This window comes from Scyliorhinus canicula, chromosome 2, assembly GCF_902713615.1.
Source record: "Scyliorhinus canicula chromosome 2, sScyCan1.1, whole genome shotgun sequence".
NCBI classification, from domain to species: domain Eukaryota; kingdom Metazoa; phylum Chordata; class Chondrichthyes; order Carcharhiniformes; family Scyliorhinidae; genus Scyliorhinus; species Scyliorhinus canicula.
Window position 1 is genome coordinate 83,567,774 of NC_052147.1, and position 19,636 is coordinate 83,587,409.

The window sequence follows — 19,636 nt, forward strand, 5'->3', positions numbered from 1 at the left end:
ACCTGAGGAAGGAGCAGTGCTCCAATAGCTAGTGATTTGAAACAAACCTGTTGGTCTTTGACCTGGTGTTGTAAGACTCCTTACTGTTCTCATCCCAGTCCAAAGCCGGCATTTCCACATATAGGTTGGGGGGGGGGGGGGGGGGGGTATAGGTGCTGATAACTTTAACATGAACGGGGTGATTACTGGAGCTGAATGAACTTCCCAGGCACCAGCTAGTGACGATGCGGATAACGCGACGCAGGGGGCGGTTTCGCAAGAACAAGGTAACGTCGGGTCAGCATGCGCAGGCACACGGTGACGCAGTTGCAGCGTGGGCGGATACAATGCGACGCAGGGGTCAGCGTGCGCGGTCACGAAGTGACGCAGTAGAAATCACTCGCGGGCTTGGGGTGACGCAGAGGGCAGCGTGCGCGGGCACTGTGCGACGCATGGGTAGTCCGCGCGGGAACAATGTGACGCAAGGGGCAGCGTGCGCGGTCAAGAAGTGACGCAAGGGAAATCGCGCGCAAGCACGGGGTGACGCAGGAGCAGTTGTTTGGTGAGCGAGGACATCTTGGAGTCGCCATTCACTCCCAGTCAGAATCTCTGGGTAAGGAGCGTTGTTCGCTTTGGTGAGTCTCGCTGGTGGGGAATTATGGTTCTGGGGCCGCCCAGGGTTTCATAGCCCCTAAGCGGCCTGGCCCTGTCGAGTCCCGGCCTCACAGCGGCTTAAACTGATTGGGCCTGCACCTAGCGTTTCCATCACTGACGCTCTGTCTACTCCATAAGAGGTACAGGGGGAGGAAATTGCCGAGGTTGGGCCTGCGGCTGGAGTTGGAGCTAGGCCTCGGGTTGGGCCTGACCGTGACGTTGGGCCTGTAAATTGCCCGCTACGAACATTGTGTTCGCCCTCCTGCCTTTAGTTCTCAATCAGTGAATGCGGTGGTTTGGAGTCCGCATTTGGAAGCAATGCTACTCCTTGCTGTGGTAATGTTTTAAAATTTTCCAGCATTATTCCACATTATACACTGCGGTGTAAACAGGAAAACACTTTAATCGCCGTCGTTGGCTGATTCTAATTTCTAGCTTTATCCTGTCCCAAGTTGCTAAAATCATTTAATTTTTTTCTAGGAGAAGCTGAGTATTTTCGCCATCTTGTGTCATGTCCCCGGCACAGACCTGCGGGATTCACCGAATCAAATTACACCCAGCTTTGCATTTCCAACGTACTATCTCGTTAACTCAAAAGCTCACTTATGGGTCTCGGTATTATTTAACACATGTACTCTTTAAGAAAAGGCAAAATGTAATTTGAGGCACACACGTCCAATCTTATTCAAGTACAGTACATGGTATCAAGCACACCAATTATGTTACCGTTAAATTTTGGAATTGGAAGAAAAATATTACCACAAAATGGTGGGCATTACAATGAAATGCTTATCTGATGTATGTACCCAAAAATAGGTATGTGATTAGTAAGTTCTCCAGGATTCTGATGGGAAACTAACAAGAGTAACATTTTATTGGTGGTTGTTTCTCAATAAAAGTGAGATTGAGTATCTGATACATTTTTGGATAATTTGCTCATCTTTTAAACCACAAAGCATTGTGTAAAACATGGTAGAAGGATTGTGACATGAATGAAAGGGTAATAATTAGCTTGGGTGGATAAAGGGGAATCTTGTATGAGTGCAGGCGCAAAGTTTAATTTGTAAATTGTTACCTGGATATTTGGAGGGCTGAAGGGCCTGTTTCTGTTCTGTACATGTCTTCTCTTTGAAGTGCAATATTTTCTGGCGTAAATAGTGCTGATGTATATATTTTTGAAGAAACAAATTTCTATCACATGTAAGTAACTATAGGATTCTTCTGTACTGATACCAGTTTCGGTTATATTTTGGGAATTCTACTGTTGATTTTCAATTGAGTCCACAGTGTAGAAGGAGGCTCATTGACCCTCTGATAGAATGCTTTTCCAAAACCCACTCCCCCGACCTATCTCCTTAATCCCACAAAATTCTGTTTAGTAGCAGCTCCCTCAGAATCTCTTGTGGTGTTTGGAATTATGTCTCATTGTTAGTTTACTGCACACCTAAAGGCAACTTTTTGCTGGAAGTAATATGTTCTGTATTTTTGTGATGTACCATCAGGTACATCACTAATCTCAATCTGTCCTTATCGTGGTATTCGCTGTACCTTAATTTAAGGTTCAGAGTTTTTGCCATGGGTCTTCATGTGACTGAACAACGTGTCCTCGACCCATAGATTTGAGTGTATGGACAGGATGTCTCACGGGGTAGCGGGATCTAAAGTACAGAACTTGCTTCCTTTTTTTTTCCTTCTCTGCTGCCGCTCTACCTTCTAATTAGATGGACGAGTTTAGTCATTTTGACCGATTGGTAGCAAATTCCTAAATGTCTGGGGCTGATTTAGCACAGTGGGCTAAACAGCTGGCTTGTAATGCAGAACAAGGCCAACAGCGCGGTTTCAATTCCTGTACCAGCCTCCCCGAACAGGCGCCGGAATGTGGCGACTAGGGATTTTCACAGTAACTTCATTGAAGCCTAGTTGTGACAGTAAGAGTTTTCATTTAATTTAATTTAATTTAATTTAATTAATTATCATCAATGCTGCTGCACTTCCAATGAGAGCTTCACAGTGCCTTTAAAACATATGTCCTCCTTTGGAAAGTTGGTCATCTGAGAGTTGAGAAAACAGGACCTGTCGGGGAAGATGGCTTTTGGCCAAGCAACAATGTCAAGTACAACAGAGATGATTTTGTGCGTGTTTTAGCAGAATTATTGAGGAGCTGGCATCAAGAAGGATGCTTGTACTTAGTTGATCCTCCCATTGAGTTTTGAGGATGCGGCAGAGGCATTGCAATGGAATTTCTCTAGTGCTGGTGCGTGGTCTGGATCTTACTGCAGTGTGGTGTTTACAACTGGTTTATACAATAGGACTTGTGACTTGCAGAGATGTTTGTTTGTCTAGTTTGCAGAGGGCTGAGATGGCTTTGCTGATTCAGGGTGGATCTCCTGTCAATGATAACCTTTTGAGAAAGGTGGTTGTCAAGGTATGGAAAGTGCTTGATAGAATCTCTTTCTCTTTTAAAAAAAAACATTTTACGAAGGCATTTATGATTTTATAACAAACAATACAAATACAAATGGTTCAGCGTGTAATCTATCCCTCCATCTCCCCTTGTTCCCACGTACTCTAAACACAAAATAACTTTCTCCCTAACTGTCGGCAGACAGGTTAGTTTTCTCCCAAGAAGTCGATAAACGGATGCCACCTGCAGACGAACCCTAACGTTGATCCACACAGGGTGAACTTACTTTTCACAACGGAGAAATCCAGCCATGTCGCTAACCCAAACCCCTGATTTTGGGGGCTTTGAGTCCCTCCATGCTAATAAGATCTGTCTCTGGGCTACCAAGGAGGCAAAGGCCAAAATGTTAACCTCTCTCACCCCCTGGACTCCTGGGTCTTCCGACACTCGAAAAATCACCCCTCTGGACTCAGCAACACCATTGTTTTTAGTACCATGAACATGACATCTGCAAATCCCTGCCAGTATCCCCTAAGCTTCGGGCATGCCTAAAATATATGGACATGGTTTGCTGGCCCTCCCGCACACCTCACACACTTGTCCTCTATCCCAGAAAACTTGGTCATGTGGGCCACTGTGATGTGTGCCTAGTGAACTACCTTGAATTGGATCAGGCTGAGCCTGGCACATGATGAGGAAGGGTTGACAATGCATAGACCCGCCTCTACCTCCCCTTCCAGCTCATCTTCCCATTTACGCTTTGGCTCACCTCTGAGTTTCCTCCCACTCCATGAGTTCTTTATAGATATTCAAAACCTTCTACTCCCCCACCCCTATATTTGAAACTATCTTGTCCTGTATCCCCTGTGGCAGAAGAAGCGGAAAGGTCGCAACTTGTCTTTGCGCAAAATCCCTTATCTGCAGACATCGAAACCCATTCCCTCCCAGCAATTCAAACTCCTCCAAAGCCTCTAAACATGGAAAGCTCCCATCAATAAATAGATCCCCCAGCCTCAATCCCTGCTCTCTGCCACCTCCGAAACCCCTCATTTCGACTCCCCGGGACAAACCGGTAATTACCACAGATTGGAGCCCACACCAATGCTCCCTCCACTCCCATATGCTTCTGCCACTGCCCCCAGACTCTCAGGGCTGCCACTACCACCGGGCTTGTGGAGTACCGGCCTGACGAGAACAGCAGTGGAGCCGTTACCAATGCTCCCTCCACTCCCATATGCTTCTGCCACTGCCCCCAGACTCTCGGGGCCACCACTACCACCGGGCTTGTGGAGTACCGGCCTGGCGAGAACAGCAGAGGAGCCGTTACCAATGCCCCCAAATGTGCCCTTGCATGATGCCATCTCTACCCGCACCCTATTCACCCACTTAAAAAAGGCCTTTGGTATGAAGATAGGAAGGCACTGGGAAAACAAATAGGAATCTTGGGAGAATTGTCATTTTTACTGTTTGTACCCTCTCCGCTCGTGACAACGGGAGCATTTCCCACCTCCGGAAGTCCTTCATTTTTCTCAACTAGCCGGGTCAAATTTAATTTATGCAACTGCATAAATTATCCCCGCGTCACCTGAATTCCCAAATATCGGAAACTCCCTCCCACCACTTTAAAGGTCAGCTCCTGCCCCCTCGCCTGGATCACAAAAACCTTACTTTGACCCACATTCAATTTGTATCCCGAGAACCGGCCAAATTCCCTTCAGATCTGCATAATCCCCCATCCCCCCCCTAACAGGTCAGAAATATACAGGAGTAGGTCGTCTGCAAATAATGAGACCCTGTGTTCCAAACCCCCCCACCCCACTGACTAACCCCTTCCAGTCCTTTGATCACAGAATTTACAGTGAAGAAGGAGGCCATTCGGCTCATTGAGTCTGCACCGGCTCTTGGAAAGAGCACCCTACCCAAGGTCAAACACCTCCACCCTATCCCCATAACCCAGTAGCCCCACCCAACACTAAGGGCAATTTGTGACACTAATGGCAATTTATCATGGCCAATCCACCTAACCTGCACATCTTTGGACTGTGGGAGGAAACCAGAGCACCCGGAGGAAACGCACGCACACACGGGGAGGATGTGCAGATTCCGCACAGACAGTGACCCAAGCCAGAATCGAACCTGGGACCCTGGAGCTGTGAAGCGACTGTGCTATCCGCAATGCTACCGTGCTGCCCTCAGCGCCATTGCCAATGACTCTGGCCAAGCAAACAACAGTGGGAAGAGAGGACATCCTTGCCTTGTCCCCTGGTGCAATTTAATGTAGTCCGAACTCAGCTGATTGGTCGGCATACTTGCCACCGGTGCCTGGTATAGCAACCAAACCCAGTCAATAAAGCCCTGCCCTAACCCAAACTGTCCCAGGACTTCCCGCAGATAATTCCAGGGCTTTTCACAGCAACTTCATTTGAAGCCTACTCGTGACAATAAGCCATTTTCACTTCATTTTCATTTTCATTTCATTAGGTGTTCTAAGGAAGGATGTATTAGCAATTTTGAAAAACCTGAGGGTCGACAAGTCCCTTAGGCCAGATGGGATATATCCAAGGATTCTTTGGGAGGCAAGGAATGAGATTGCAGAGCCTTTGGCTTTAATCTTTGGGTCCTCACTGTCCAACGGGATAGACTGGAGAGTGCCGAATGTTGTTCCTCTGTTCAAGAAAGGGAATAGGAATGACCCTGGTAATTATAGGCCAGTTAGTTTTACTTCGGTGGTCGGTAATAGAGCATAGAACAGTACAGCACAGAACAGGCCCTTCGGCCCTCAATGTTGTGCCGAGCAATGATCACCCTACTCAAACCCACGTATCCACCCTATACCCGTAACCCAACAACCCCCCCTTAACCTTACACTACGGGTAATTTAGCATGGCCAATCCACCTAACCCACACATCTTTGGACTGTGGGAGGAAACCGGAGCACCCCGAGGAAACCCACGCACACACGGGGAGGACGTGCAGACTCCACACAGACAGTGACCCAGCCGGGAATCGAACCTGGGACCCTGGAGCTGTGAAGCATTGATGCTAACCACCATGCTACCGTGAGTAAGTTAATGGAAAAGGTCCTGAAGGATAAGATTTATGACCATTTGGAAAGATGCAGGTTTTCCATGGTCGGCTCATTGATCTGAGGTTGGACCGGTCGAGTTCAAGGACAGGTAGGGTCCCAGCCGCGGCAAAAGAGCTAAAGGGGTTTATGGAACTGATGGGGGTGGGGTTAGACCCGTGGAGGTTCGGACGGCCAAGAGCGAAGGAGTTTTCTTTGTATTCCCATGTCCACAAAGTGTACTCGCGGATTGATTTTAAAATTTGAAACAGGGCTTCACTGGCTGGGGTGGTGGATATCGAGGATTCAGCAATTGTTGTGTCGGATCATGCCCCACATTGGGTGGATCTACGGGTGAGCAAAGAAGGGGGTCAGCATCTGCAGTGGGAGATTGGACGTAGGACTGTTAGCGGATGAGGGGGTGTGCAGGTGGGTGAGGGAGGCCATCCAGAATTATTTGAAGATAAATGATACGGGGGATGTTTTGGCAGCAACGGTATGGGAAGCGCTGAAGGCAGTGATTAGAGGGGAGCGGTGGTGCTGAGGACCCGGGTTCGAATCACGACTCTGGGGCACTGTCCGTGCGGAGTTTGCACATTCTCCCCGTGTCCGGGTGGGTTTCACCCTCACAACCCAGAGATGGACAGGGTAGGTGGATTGGCAACGCTAAAGTACCCCTTTATTGAAAAAAAATAATTGGTTACTTTAAATTTATTTTAAAAAATTCTTTGGACACAAAGGTGCATTTAGTGTGGCAAATCCACTAACCTGCACATTTTTGGACAATGAGAGGAAACGAGCACCCTGAGGAAACCCATGCAAACAGACAATGGGAGAAAGTGCGAACTTCGCACAATCATCCATGGCCGGAATTGAACAAAGAACTAGGCACAGCAGTAGGCCATCTGGCCCTTCGAGCCTGCTCCGCCACTCAAAGAGATGGCTGATCTTTTGTGGACTCAGCTCCACTTTCCTGCCCGAACACCATAACCCTTTAGATTTAGAACAGAACAGTACAGCACAGAACAGGCACTTCGGCCCTTGATGTTGTGCCGAGCAATGATCACCTACTCAAACTCACATATCCACCCTATACCCGCAACCCAACAACTTCCCCCTTAACCTTACTTTTTAGGACACTACGGGCAATTTAGCATGGCCAATCCACCTAACCCGCACATCTTTGGACTGTGGGAGGAAACCGGAGCACCCGGAGGAAACCCACGCACACACGGGGAGGACCTGCAGACTCCACACAGACAGTGACCCAGCCGGGAACCGAACCTGGGACCCTGGAGCTGTGAAGCATTGATGCTAACCACTATGCCACCGTGCTGCCTTTATTCCTTTATTCTTCAAAATCTATCTATCTTTATCTTGAAAACACAAAAGAAGGAGCCTCAACTGCTTCACTGAGCAGGGGATTCCATAGATTCACAACCCTTTGGGTGAAGAAGTTGTTCCTGAGCTTAGTCCTAAATCACCACCTCCTTATTTGAGGCTATGCCCTCTGGTTCTGCTTTCAGCCGCCAGTGGAAACAACCTCGCTGCATCTCGCCTATCTATGCCCTTCATAATTTTACCCCCCCCCCCCCCCCCATCCTTTTAAATTCCAACGAGTACAGTCCCAGTCTACTGAATCTCTCCTCGTAATCCAACACTCTCTACTCTGGGATTAACCCAGTGGAGATTCTGCACTGCACACCTTCCAGCGCCAGTGCGTCCTTTCTCGGGTAAGGAGACCAAAACTGAACACAATACTCCAGGTGTGGCCTCACAAGCAACTTGTGTTAAGTAATGGGTTAAGAGACATTCCAATTAGTTTATGTTATGTATCCAATAATTGACACTGAAATGTAAAGAGGCTTCAGGTGGCCTTTTGTGTCAGGTGATGTGATGATAAGAGTTTTGTGCAGAGTCTGTTAAAGTAAAGGTGTTTGTGAAAAGAACCTTTGACACTTTGTGGAACAGCAGCTAAACGTCTAACAAATGGTAGCAGAGGATGGTTGCTGTGCAACTGTGAAGGGTTGAAAGATACAACTTTACCAAACCAAGGAGTGAGTGAGAAGAAAAAAAAAGGATAAATGGCTGAACCTAGGATAAAGATGGCTGGATATGACTATCCCTCCTTATTTTCTGAAGGGGGATTGTACGATCAATGGAGAAGTGCAGTCGTTCTGTGGACTAAGGTCCGAAGCGAAGTGTTTCTTGAGCTGAAATTGGAAGACTTAGACTCAGAAGAAGTTCTGGAGACTCTATTACGTTATATGGATAAGATTTATAAAAAGGATGATTTGTTAAGTGCGTATGAAGCATGGTCGGATTTTGATAGGTTCCGTAAATTAGAGGATTTCTCCATTGAAGACTACATAATGGAATTTGGCAGACTTTATAAAACTCTACAGAAACACAACCGTGGAATTTCCACAGTCTGTGTTGGCCTTTAAATTACTTGACTGCTAGAGTGAGTAACATGGATAGGCCCCTGGTTTTGACAGGAGTTCAGTTTGCGGATAAGGATACCTTATTCGATCAGATGACAAGGTTTAAGAAAGTTCCTGGTGAAACATTCGATTCCAGTGGCTTTGATGACCCAAATAGGTCAGTCTGCAATAAAGCAGAATGTGGAAGATACACTAATAACAGGATGGCGAAATCGTACGGCTATGAACAGGTTCCAAGACTATAGGAGATCGAGACCCAGAAAGTATGAAGGCAGAAACCCAGTTAGAACCTACAATAGGAAGATGAACCCCAGAAATGCACAGGGTATGATAAATCGATGTTTTCGATGTGACTCTCAATACCATTATGCTTTCAACTGTCCCACACATTATAATAGTGTTTGAAGCGACACATGACATGGAAGAGTCAGAAAAGGATAAAGATAGTGACCAGAAAGAAGGTATTGTCCTATTAACAAGCAGTTTTACTCTGGTAATGGGGGTGCTGGTTGCAGAATCCTTCAATTGTGCTGTATTGCACAGTGGCTGCACATCTGTGTGTGGAATTGACTGGTTAAAATGTTACCTGGACTCCTTGAATGCTGAAAATCGTAAAGAGGTTAAGGAATTTGAAAATTCCACAAGTTTCAGGTTTGGGGATGATAATACTCTGAAGTCACTGAAAAGAGTGGTGATCCCTTGCAATATTGCCGGTGTGAATCATTTCATTAGCACGGATGTTATATCAAGTGAGATAGCTCTGCTTTTGAGCAGACCGTCGATGAAGAAAGCACACATGAAACTGGATATGGAACAGGATACGGCAACAGTTTTAGAAAAGACTGACTTACAATTTACAGTCGGGACACGATTGTGTTCCATTACTGATAAATGATATTTCAAGTACAGTTGGTAAGGATGTGTTAATGGCAGTTAAAAATGGAACTTTAGCTGATTAAAACGTTTGTTGTATTAAAACTGCATGGGCAATTTGCGCATCCATCTCCTCGGAGGCTGAAAAATTTATTAATGAATGCAGGGGTAACGGATGAGGACTATACTAAACTGATAGAACAGGTTAGTGATTGCTGTGAAGTCTGCAGGAAGTACAGAAGGACGCCACGACTGATAGTAACCCACCTTTGGGCAGGGAGTTTACTGACATTGTGGCCATGGATCTTAAGATCTGGGATAACGCCAATAATATATTGTGTTTTGCATTTTGTAGATTTAGCAACCAGATTTTGTCAATCAACGATTGTACGAAGTAAAGAAAAGAGAGTAATTCTGGATCAAATCGTTGAAAAATGGACAGGGACAGGAATGGGCCCACCGGCAAAATTCCTTTTGGACAATGGGGGAGAATTTGCTCATGATGAGTTTAGGGATATGTGTGAAAACGTGAATATCACAGTTATGAATACGGCTGCAAAAAGCCCATTTAGTAACGATGTGTGTGTGAAAGAAACCATGCAGTAATAGATGACATGCTCCGGAAAATTTTGGCAGATAGACCAAACTGCAAGCTAAATTCAGCTTTAGCATGGGCGGTACATGCAAAGAATTCATTGCAGAATGTTGGGGGTTGTAGTCCCTATCAATTCAGGCTGTAGTCCCTATCAAATCATGGCAAATCAGGTGGATTGGCCATGATAAATTTCCCTTGGTGTCCAAAATTGCCCTTAATGTTGGGTGGGGTTACTGGGTTGTGGGGATAGGGTGGAGGTGTTGACCTTGGGTAGGGTGCTCTTTCCAAGAGCCGGTGCAGACTCGATGGGCCGAATGGTCTCCGAATGGCACTGTAAATTCTATAATTCGTGTTTGGTAGAAATCCTAAAATTCCGTCCATTTTGGATGACCAGCCTCGAGCTTGGGAAGGGACTACAATTAGCTCTGTCTTTGCTGAGCATTTAAATGCATTACATAGCAGTAGAAAAGCTTCTTTGGAAGACGTCTCTGAAAGAATTTGCAGAGCTTTAAGGCATAAGGTATGGCCATCAAATACAGTTTTTCAGCAAGGAGACATAGTATCCTGTCAGAGAGACAATGTTAATGAAGGGAAAGGCCCAGGGGGAAGATCATGTGCATAGATGGCAAAACAATTATTTTGCAACATGGCAATCAAACTGTTGGGATACATTCATCAAGGATAATGGGTACAGATTACAAATTTTCAAATTTAGACGGAGAAGACAGACATGACGAGGAACCAGGGTCATCTGGTACGCACGTGGACCAGTTAACTGATATCGACAAGGTTTCTGTAGAGGAATACAACACTTCTGATGAATTAAAACAGGTCATTTTTCCAAAAGGACAACTGCCAAAAGTTGGTACAAAAGTGACATACTTGCCTGAATGGAAGAGTCAGTGGAAGAATGATGCAACTGTTATTAGGAAAGAAGGGAAGGCCACTGGAAAGTAGCAACATTGGTTGAATGTCCAGCGTTCAGGGGAGGGAGTCAAGACTATGAGGATAGCAAATGTGGTCCCTTTGTTCAAGAAGGGGAGTAGAGATAACCCCGGTAACTATAGGCCGGTGAGCCTAACATCTGTGGTGGGTAAAGTCTTGGAGAGGATTATAAAAGATACGATTTATAATTATCTAGATAGGAATAATATGATTAGGGATAGTCAGCATGGTTTTGTGAAGGGTAGGTCATGCCTCACAAACCTTATCGAGTTCTTTGAGAAAGTGACTGAACAGGTAGACGAGGGTAGAGCAGTTGATGTGGTGTATATGGATTTCAGTAAAGCGTTTGATAAGGTTCCCCACGGTCGGCTATTGCAGAAAATACGGAGGCTGGGGATTGAGGGTGATTTAGAGATGTGGATCAGAAATTGGTTAGTTGAAAGAAGTCAGAGTGGTAGTTGATGGGAAATGTCCAGAATGGAGTTCAGTTACGAGTGGCGTACCACAAGGATCTGTTCTGGGGCCGTTGCTGTTTGTCATTTTTATAAATGACCTGGAGGAGGGCGCAGAAGGATGGGTGAGTAAATTTGCAGATGACACTAAAGTCGGTGGAGTTGTAGACAGTGCGGAAGGATGTTGCAGGTTACAGAGGGCCATAGATAAGCTGCAGAGCTGGGCTGAGAGGTGGCAAATGGAGTTTAATGAGGAGAAGTGTGAGGTGATTCACTTTGGAAAGAATAACAGGAATAAGGAATATTTGGCTAATGGTAAAATTCTTGGTAGTGTGGATGAGCAGAGGGATCTCGGTGTCCATGTACATAGATCCTTGAAAGTTGCCACCCAGGTTGATAGGGTTGTGAAGAAGGCCTATGGTGTGATGGCCTTTATTGGTAGAGAGATTGAGTTCCGGAGCCATGAGGTCATGTTGCAGTTGTACAAAACTCTGGTACGGCCGCATTTGGAGAATTGCGTACAGTTCTGGTCGCCTCATTATCGGAAGGACGTGGAAGCTTTGGAACGGGTGCAGAGGAGATTTACCAGGATGTTGCCTGGTATGGAGGGAAAATCTTATGAGGAAAGGCTGATGGACTTGAGGTTGTTTTCGTTGGAGAGAAGAAGGTTAAGAGGTGACCTAATAGAGGCATACAAAATGATCAGAGGGTTAGATAGGGTGGACAGTGAGAGCCTTCTCCCGCGGATGGAGGTGGCTAGCACGAGGGGCCACAGCCTTAAATTGAGGGGTAATAGATATAGGACAGAGGTCAGAGGTGGGTTTTTTACGCAAAGAGTGGTGAGGCTGTGGAATGCCCTACCTGCAACAGTAGTGAACTCCAACATTGAGGGCATTTAAAAGTTTATTGGATAAGCATATGGATGATAAGGGCATAGTGTAGGTTAGATGGCCTTTAGTTTTTTCCATGTCGGTGCAACATTGAGGGCCGAAGGGTCTGTACTGCGCTGTATCGTTCTCTATACGAAGTTCAAAAATGGAGGGCACAGAAACGCTGTGCCAGTTCAGATAGTACATTGGATAGCGAACAGGTCTGCAGGAAAAGTTCGAGAACAATTGAAAGGACATCCCACAGCAGAAGGGAAAGATCAAAAAGTAGCAGTACAGAACGAGATACCAGGCGAGAGAGGAGATGTGGTTTATCAAGGTCTTGGAACATGAGTAAGACAACAAATACTAATAGGAGTAGAAGCCCACATGCACGTGAGAATGGCTTTGGTGGCTTCCAATAAATTAGATGACAAAGTTATCAAAGATGCCAAACAGCAAGAACTGCATATTTGGAGTGCATTTGGGGTATACACGGAAGTACCAGATAGGGGACAAAGAGCACTATCCCACAGATGGATTTACATGGAAAAGGTTCTTCCGGATGGAACTTATAAGGCAAAGGTCAGGCTTGTGGCAAGGGGATTTGAAGAAAACTTAGAAGATCAGAATTTAAGGGTAGATTCACCGTCGGCAGGAAAAGTTATTTTAACGATCTTCTTGGCTCTATGAGCCACAAAGGCAGGGGATGCAAATCTATAGATATTAAAGCTGCCTTTTTTCAGGGCTATCAGCTGCAAAGAGACATTTTTCTCCATCCTCCTAACACAGAAGGGGTACTCTGGAAGTTGAACAAATGTGTATATGGATTAAATGATGCGTCGAGAGTCTGGTATTTTTCGGTAAGGTCAGTTTTGTTAAAGTTCAGCTGTTGCCAGTTGAGAGCAGACACGGCAATGTTTAACTGGCATAAAGGAAATCGGTCTAGCATCTTTATGATGCATGTCGATGATTTTTTGTGGGGTGGGACAAGTGATTTCGAAGCTATTGTAATCTCTGTCTTGAGGAAAGAATTCAGGGTTGGAATCAGGCTTCCGGTGCATTTAAATATATTGGACCGGAAATCGGACAGAGTAAGTTAGGGACAACTTTACAAGAGCAATCTTATTTGAAAAGCATCAGCCCAATAGCATTTAGTCATGGCAGGGTTTCACAAAAAGACGCAATGGTTTCAAAGATGGAAAAAGAGCAACTTGCGAAGTTTAATTGGGCAACTGAAATGAAATGAAATTCAAATTGTTTATTGTCACAAGTAGGCTTCAAATGAAGTTACTGTGAAAAGCCCCTAGTCGCCACATTCCGGCACCTGTTTGGGGAGGCTGATACGGGAATCGAACCGTGCTGCTGGCCTGCCTTGGTCTGCTTTCAAAACCAGCGATTTCTGAATTGGTTATGTCGACAGACTAGACCGGACGTGAGTTTTATGTCTTAGAGTTGAGTACAAAAATGAATGATCCCATAGTGAAAGACATAATGAGAGCAAATAAAGCATTGGTCAAACTAAAAATGCAGGAGTGTGTTTTGAGGTTCCCGGTTTTAGGTGACCGTAGGTACTTGAAACTCATAGTTTATAGTGTTGCGTCCTACGCAAATTTATGTGATGGGGTTTGAAGCGCAGGAGGTTTTATAGTTTTCCTTTTGGGGAACAATGGTAAATGTTGCTCTCTTGTGTGGGAAACAAAAAAAATAAGGAACGTGGTTAAAAGAACTTTGGCTGCTGAGACATTAAGCCTTGTCGAGGCGTTGGATATGGCCTTTTATATAATTTCAGATATTGCCAGAAGCTTTGGGATTAGGGGATTTGGGTAATATACCTATTGAATGTCACATTGACAATAAATCCCTGCAGGAAAATATGCACTCTACAAAAAAGTGTCAATGAAAAAAGGTTTAAGGATAGACATCGCAAGTTTGAAGCAGATGTTGGTCAGAGGGGAAATAGCAAAAATTAAATTTCGTCGACAGTACAAAGAAAAAAGAAAATTACAGCACAGGAACAGGCCCTTCGGCCCTCCAAGCCTGCGCCGATCCAGATCCTTTATCTAAACCCGTCTCCTATTTTCCAAGGTCTACTTCTCTCTGTTCCCCACCCGTTCATATACCTGCCCAGGTGCATCTTAAATGATGCTGTCGTACCTGCCTCTACCACCTCCGCTGGTAAAGCGTTCCAGGCACCCACCACCCTCTGCGTAAAAAACTTTCCACGCACATCTCCCTTAAACTTTTCACCTCTCACCTTGAAATCGTGACCCCTTGTAACTGACATCCCAATCTTGGAAAAAGCTTGTTGCTTGTAGCTATCAATTGTCTGACTGTTTTACAAAAAGGGGGGCTAGTTCACAGAAACTTTTGGATATTGTTAATGAAGGGCGCCTGTTTCTGTGACAATTTTTTTCTTACAAAAAATAAAAACAAAAAGGGGGGAAATTGCGTGTGTGTTTGAGTTTGTTGTAATTTTGTTTTCATCCAATTATTTTGTTTCTCCAAGGAAGGGGAGACTGTTAAGAGACATTCCAATTAGTTGTCTCATTTATGTTAAGTATCCAATAATTGAGACTGGTATGACGGGGCTTCAGGTGGCCTTAGAGTTTTGTACAGAGTCTGTTCAAGTAAAATAAAGGTGTTGGTGAAAAGGAGCAGAACCGTTGACTCTTTATACAACAGCAGCTAAATGTCTAACACCGTATACAGTTGCAGCACAGCCTCACTAATCTTAAACTCCATCCCTCTAGCAATGAAGGATAAAGCTCCATTTGTCTTAATCACCTGTTGCACCTGTACACCAACGTTTTGTGACTCATGCACTAGGACACCCAGGTCCATCTGCACAGCAGCATGTTTTAATATTTTATCATTTAAATAATCCCTTTTGCTGTTATTCCTTCCAAAATGGAGAACCTCACTTGGCAACATTATACTCCATCTGTCAGACACTTAACCTATCCAAATCCCTTTGCAGACTTCCAGTATCCTGGAAACCAGTAACCCGGGTCCTTAGCACTGTGAGGCAGCAGTGTTCGCCACTGTGCCACCGTGCTGCTCCATGGCAAACAAACTGACATTTTGGCAGCCGTGGGAACATCGTAACTAACAGCAGGAGAATACCATTTGGTCCCTTGAACCTGTTCTTCAATTTAGTTAGATTATGCTGATTTACCTCGATGCCAATTTCTTGCCCTATCCCTTGGTGCCTTGACTGTCAAGAAATCTATCAATCTCTGTCCTGCATATACTTAGCCCTCCATCGCCCTCTGAGCTGGAGAATTCCAAATAGTTGCCATCCTCTGAAGAAATTCCTTCTCAACCCAGTTCTAAATGGCCTACTTATTGTTCTGAGACTCTTCTCTGGTTCTATTCCTCTCAGTGGAAATATCCTTGTTGAGCCCTGTGTATGTTTCAATGAGATCATCTCTCATTCTTCCAAACTCTAATGAATACAGGCCTATTCTATTCAGTCCCTCATAAGACACTCCCTCTATCCTACAAATCAGTCTGGTGAACCTTTGTTGCACTCCCTCTGCATCAAGCATATTTTTCCTTTGGTAGGGAGACTAAAATTATGTACCAGGTGCGATCTCAACAAGGCTCCATTCAAATCACAGTAAGATGTCTTTACTCCTGTACTCAAATAGAGAGAACGATACAGCGCAGTACAGGCCCTTCGGCCCTCAATGTTGCACCGACATGGAAAAAACTAAAGGCCATCTAACCTACACTATGCCCTTATCATCCATATGCTTATCCAATAAACTTTTAAATGCCCTCAATGTTGGAGTTCACTACTGTTGCTGGTAGGGCATTCCACAGCCTCACCACTCTTTGCGTAAAAAACCCACCTCTGACCTCTGTCCTATATCTATTACCCAATGTTCTTGCAATAAAGGCAAACATACCAATTGTTTTCCTAATTGTTTGTTACACCTGCATTTGACCTTCAGTAACTCATGACCAAAGACACCCAGGACATCAACACTTCCAATCTCTCAGTATTTAAAAAAATACTCTTCGTTTCTGTTTTCCCTACCAAAGTGGTTAACTTATTTTGTTGTATTATTCCATCTGCCATGTTCTTGCCCATTCACCTAACTGGTCTAAATCCCCACAGAACCTCTTTGCATCCCCCTCACAACTCTGATTCCCACCTAGTTTTCTGTCATCAACAAATTTATAAATATTATAGTTGGTCTCCACATCCATATTATTGATCGAGAATGGGGTCCAAGCACTATTCCTTGCCGTACCCTACTCGTCACAGCCTGCCAACCTGAGAATTGTCTCTTTTATGCCGACTGTTTTCTGTCCATTCAGCAATTCCCAATCCATGCCAACCTCTCAACCCAATGTGTCCCAATTTTGTTGACCAATTTCTTATGTGGGACCGTATCAAAAGTTTCCCGAAAAACCAAACACACCACAGCCACTTGTTTCCCCTGTCTCCTGCTACATCTCAATCCATTTTAAAATAAATATATTTTATTACAAACATGTATCAAAAAAGAATATACCAAATAAAACTACATCTTGATGCATGTTGACTGCCCAATCAAGATAATTTTTCTCAAGTGTTCAGTCATCACATTGGGATTCTCACACATTTTCCCTGCTCCTGATGTCAGGCTAACAGGTCTGTAATTCTCACTTTCTTGTGGTTCCTTGGTTGTCTAGTACAGGCATTTTCAAAGTGGGAGTCGTGACTGCGGTGGGTGTCGGGTGGTTGCGGAGCCAGCCATCACGGCGTTCCCGATCGCGAGAATTCATGCGTAACAGTCGCGGCAGCCAGTTTTTAATAATGCTGGCTGCGGGCAGCTTTAAAAATGATGGCCATGACCATCTAAAAAAAATTGCGGGTGCACTGTTGATGCTTGCCCGCTCATCAGTGTGCATGTGGCCTGGGCGTGTTGGGACCTGGGGGGTCAAAGTGCAATAGCGGCATTGCGGCGGTTGACTGCGTGGTGATCACCAATGATGAACAAGGCTATGACCTCGATCTGTTTTGCACCCCTGAACATTACTGTATGGCCTGGAGAAAGTATATATTCCTCATGGTGTAATCATGGACAGAACTGAACATTTGGCAAGGGATATAATGAAAGCCATGGGAAATCATCACATTGTCATCCTCTGTGCACTGAAGGGTGGCTATAAGTTTTTTGTCGACCTTTTTCGACTACACTAAAGCACTGAATCAGAACAGTGACCAGTCAGTCCTTATGACGGTGGACTTCATCCGCTTGAAGAGTTACTGTCATGATCAGTCAACAGGGGAGCTGTTAAGAACTGAGGTACGAAATCCACACTTTCGTCCTCGAGAAATTGTCCTCACTGGCTGGTTCGTTTGCTGACCTAACTTGGATGCTAACTATGCTTTAGCTCTCCTGTGAACCTGATTAGAGTGGGATCATGAGGCCCAAGGAGGCTCGCCTCTCGCATTAAAGGTAAGAGAAAATGGTGGGTCACGAAGGTTGGCCGGTGTGGGGTCCGAAGGCTGGGCGGCACGGGTCCCGAAGGTTGGCCAGTTGGTAAAAATGGGTCCCTGGAAGAAATGTTTGGAAAACACTGGTCTCGTATTCCTGGGAGTTTTTTTGTATCCTATGAAGACAGACATAAAATATTTGTTTAGTTTCTGTGGCATTTCCTTATTTCCCCATTATAGATTTTCCTTGCCTGTCCAATGAGCTCACATTAGTCTGTGCTAGTCTTTTCCTTTTTACATTCCTATAATGTTAGCTTACTTTCCGACTCTATCTTGCTCCTTCGCTGAATTCTAAAAAGCTCCAAACCTCAGAATTTTTTAAGGCAACTGGTTTAGCACACCGTGCTAAATCGCTGGCTTTTAAAGCAGACCAAGGCAGGCCAGCAGCACGGTTCAATTCCCGTACCAGCCTCCCCGGACAGGCGCCGGAATGTGGCGACTATGGGCTTTTCACAGTAACTTCATTGAAGCCTACTCGTGACAATAAGCGATTTTCATTTCATTTCATTTCATTAGCCTCCTCCTTTGATCTAATGCAATCTTTAACTCCTCTTATCCATGGTTGGATCACTTTTCCTGTTGGGACTTTGTGCCCCAAAGGAATGTGTATTGTGTAAATTTTGAAAATGCTGGCCATTGCCTGCCTACTGTAATACCATTTTAATGTAGCTTCCCAATTTTACACAGCCAACTTAGAATCGTAGAATCCCTACAGTTCACAAGGAGGCCCTTCAGCCCATCGAGTCTGCACCAACCCTCGGAAAGAGCACCCTACCCAGACCCACTCCCTGCGCCATTTAACTTTGGACAATTTTACATTCCGCCTCCAGAGATCTTCGATGTCAGAGACTGTCCCCCAATTGTAGTTGTCAATATCCGCCATCTTTCATACCTCACTTGCAGCTATCTTTGCGGTGGATGCCCCAGGAGGTTTATGATCCAGTTGCCAATTCACTGTACAGAAGGTATTTGGGTATAGCTGTCATTCATGCAATGAAAATTGTCAAGGCAGTGTTGGCTAGCTGATTGAATTAGCGTGTTCCCAGACTTGAATGGCACTAGCCTGGATTGCTCACCAAACATATAATTTAATTTTTTCCTCTTTATTTCTATCCTGCTGCTGCCTATTTCATTGTTTCCACGCATTAAACAGTACACAACTGTATTGGCGGAAAATGCAGCCATTTCAAAAATGTGCCGTGAACACACAACCCCACTACAAACCTTCCTCCTGCCTGAAAAACATCCATGAGCCTCAACTCTGTCTTCTATCACTCAGCTAATTTTGAATCCATGTTACTGATGGCCTTTTTAATGAGCTGGGCGTTTGCTCGCCAGTCTGTTGTGTCGCACTATCAAATGTCTTTTGGAAGTCCATGTGCATCACATCAATGATCTCTGTTTCCTCTTCAAAAAATTTCAATTAAACATGATTTTTCCTCAAGAAAATCTTGTTGATTTTCGTTAAATAAATTTTATTTATTTGTGATCATTAGTTTTGTCTGGAATTATTGTTTCTGGAAGTTGCTCCACTAAAGGGCAGCATGGTAAAGGGCAGCACGGTAGCATGGTGGTTAGCATAAATGCTTCACAGCTCCAGGGTCCCAGGTTCGATTCCTGGCTGGGTCACTGTCTGTGTGGAGTCTGCACATCCTACCCGTGTGTGCGTGGGTTTCCTCCGGGTGCTCCGGTTTCCTCCCACAGTCCAAAGATGTGCGGGTTAGGTGGATTGGCCAGGCTAAATTGCCCTTAGTGTCCTAAAAAAATAAGGTTAATGGGGGGTTGTTGGGTTACTGGTATAGGTATACGTGGGCTTGAGTAGGGTGATCATTGCTCGGCACAACATCGAGGGCCGAAGGGCCTGTT

The 19,636-nt window shown here is 45.0% G+C and overlaps 1 protein-coding gene across 2 annotated transcripts in view; it reads left to right on the forward strand.

The window, feature by feature from the left end:
• Nucleotides 1–446: 446 nt before the first annotated feature.
• rbm25b (RNA binding motif protein 25b) overlaps nt 447–19,636 on the forward strand; it is a 162,424-nt gene continuing 143,234 nt past the window's right edge. Inside the window, exon 1 of one of the 2 annotated variants that reach the window (XM_038781556.1) lies at nt 447–592. The gene's annotated coding sequence lies outside the window, so the exon portion shown is untranslated. Of the gene's footprint in view, nt 615–19,636 lie in introns of both variants that reach the window. The other variant, XM_038781547.1, reaches the window with a different exon arrangement.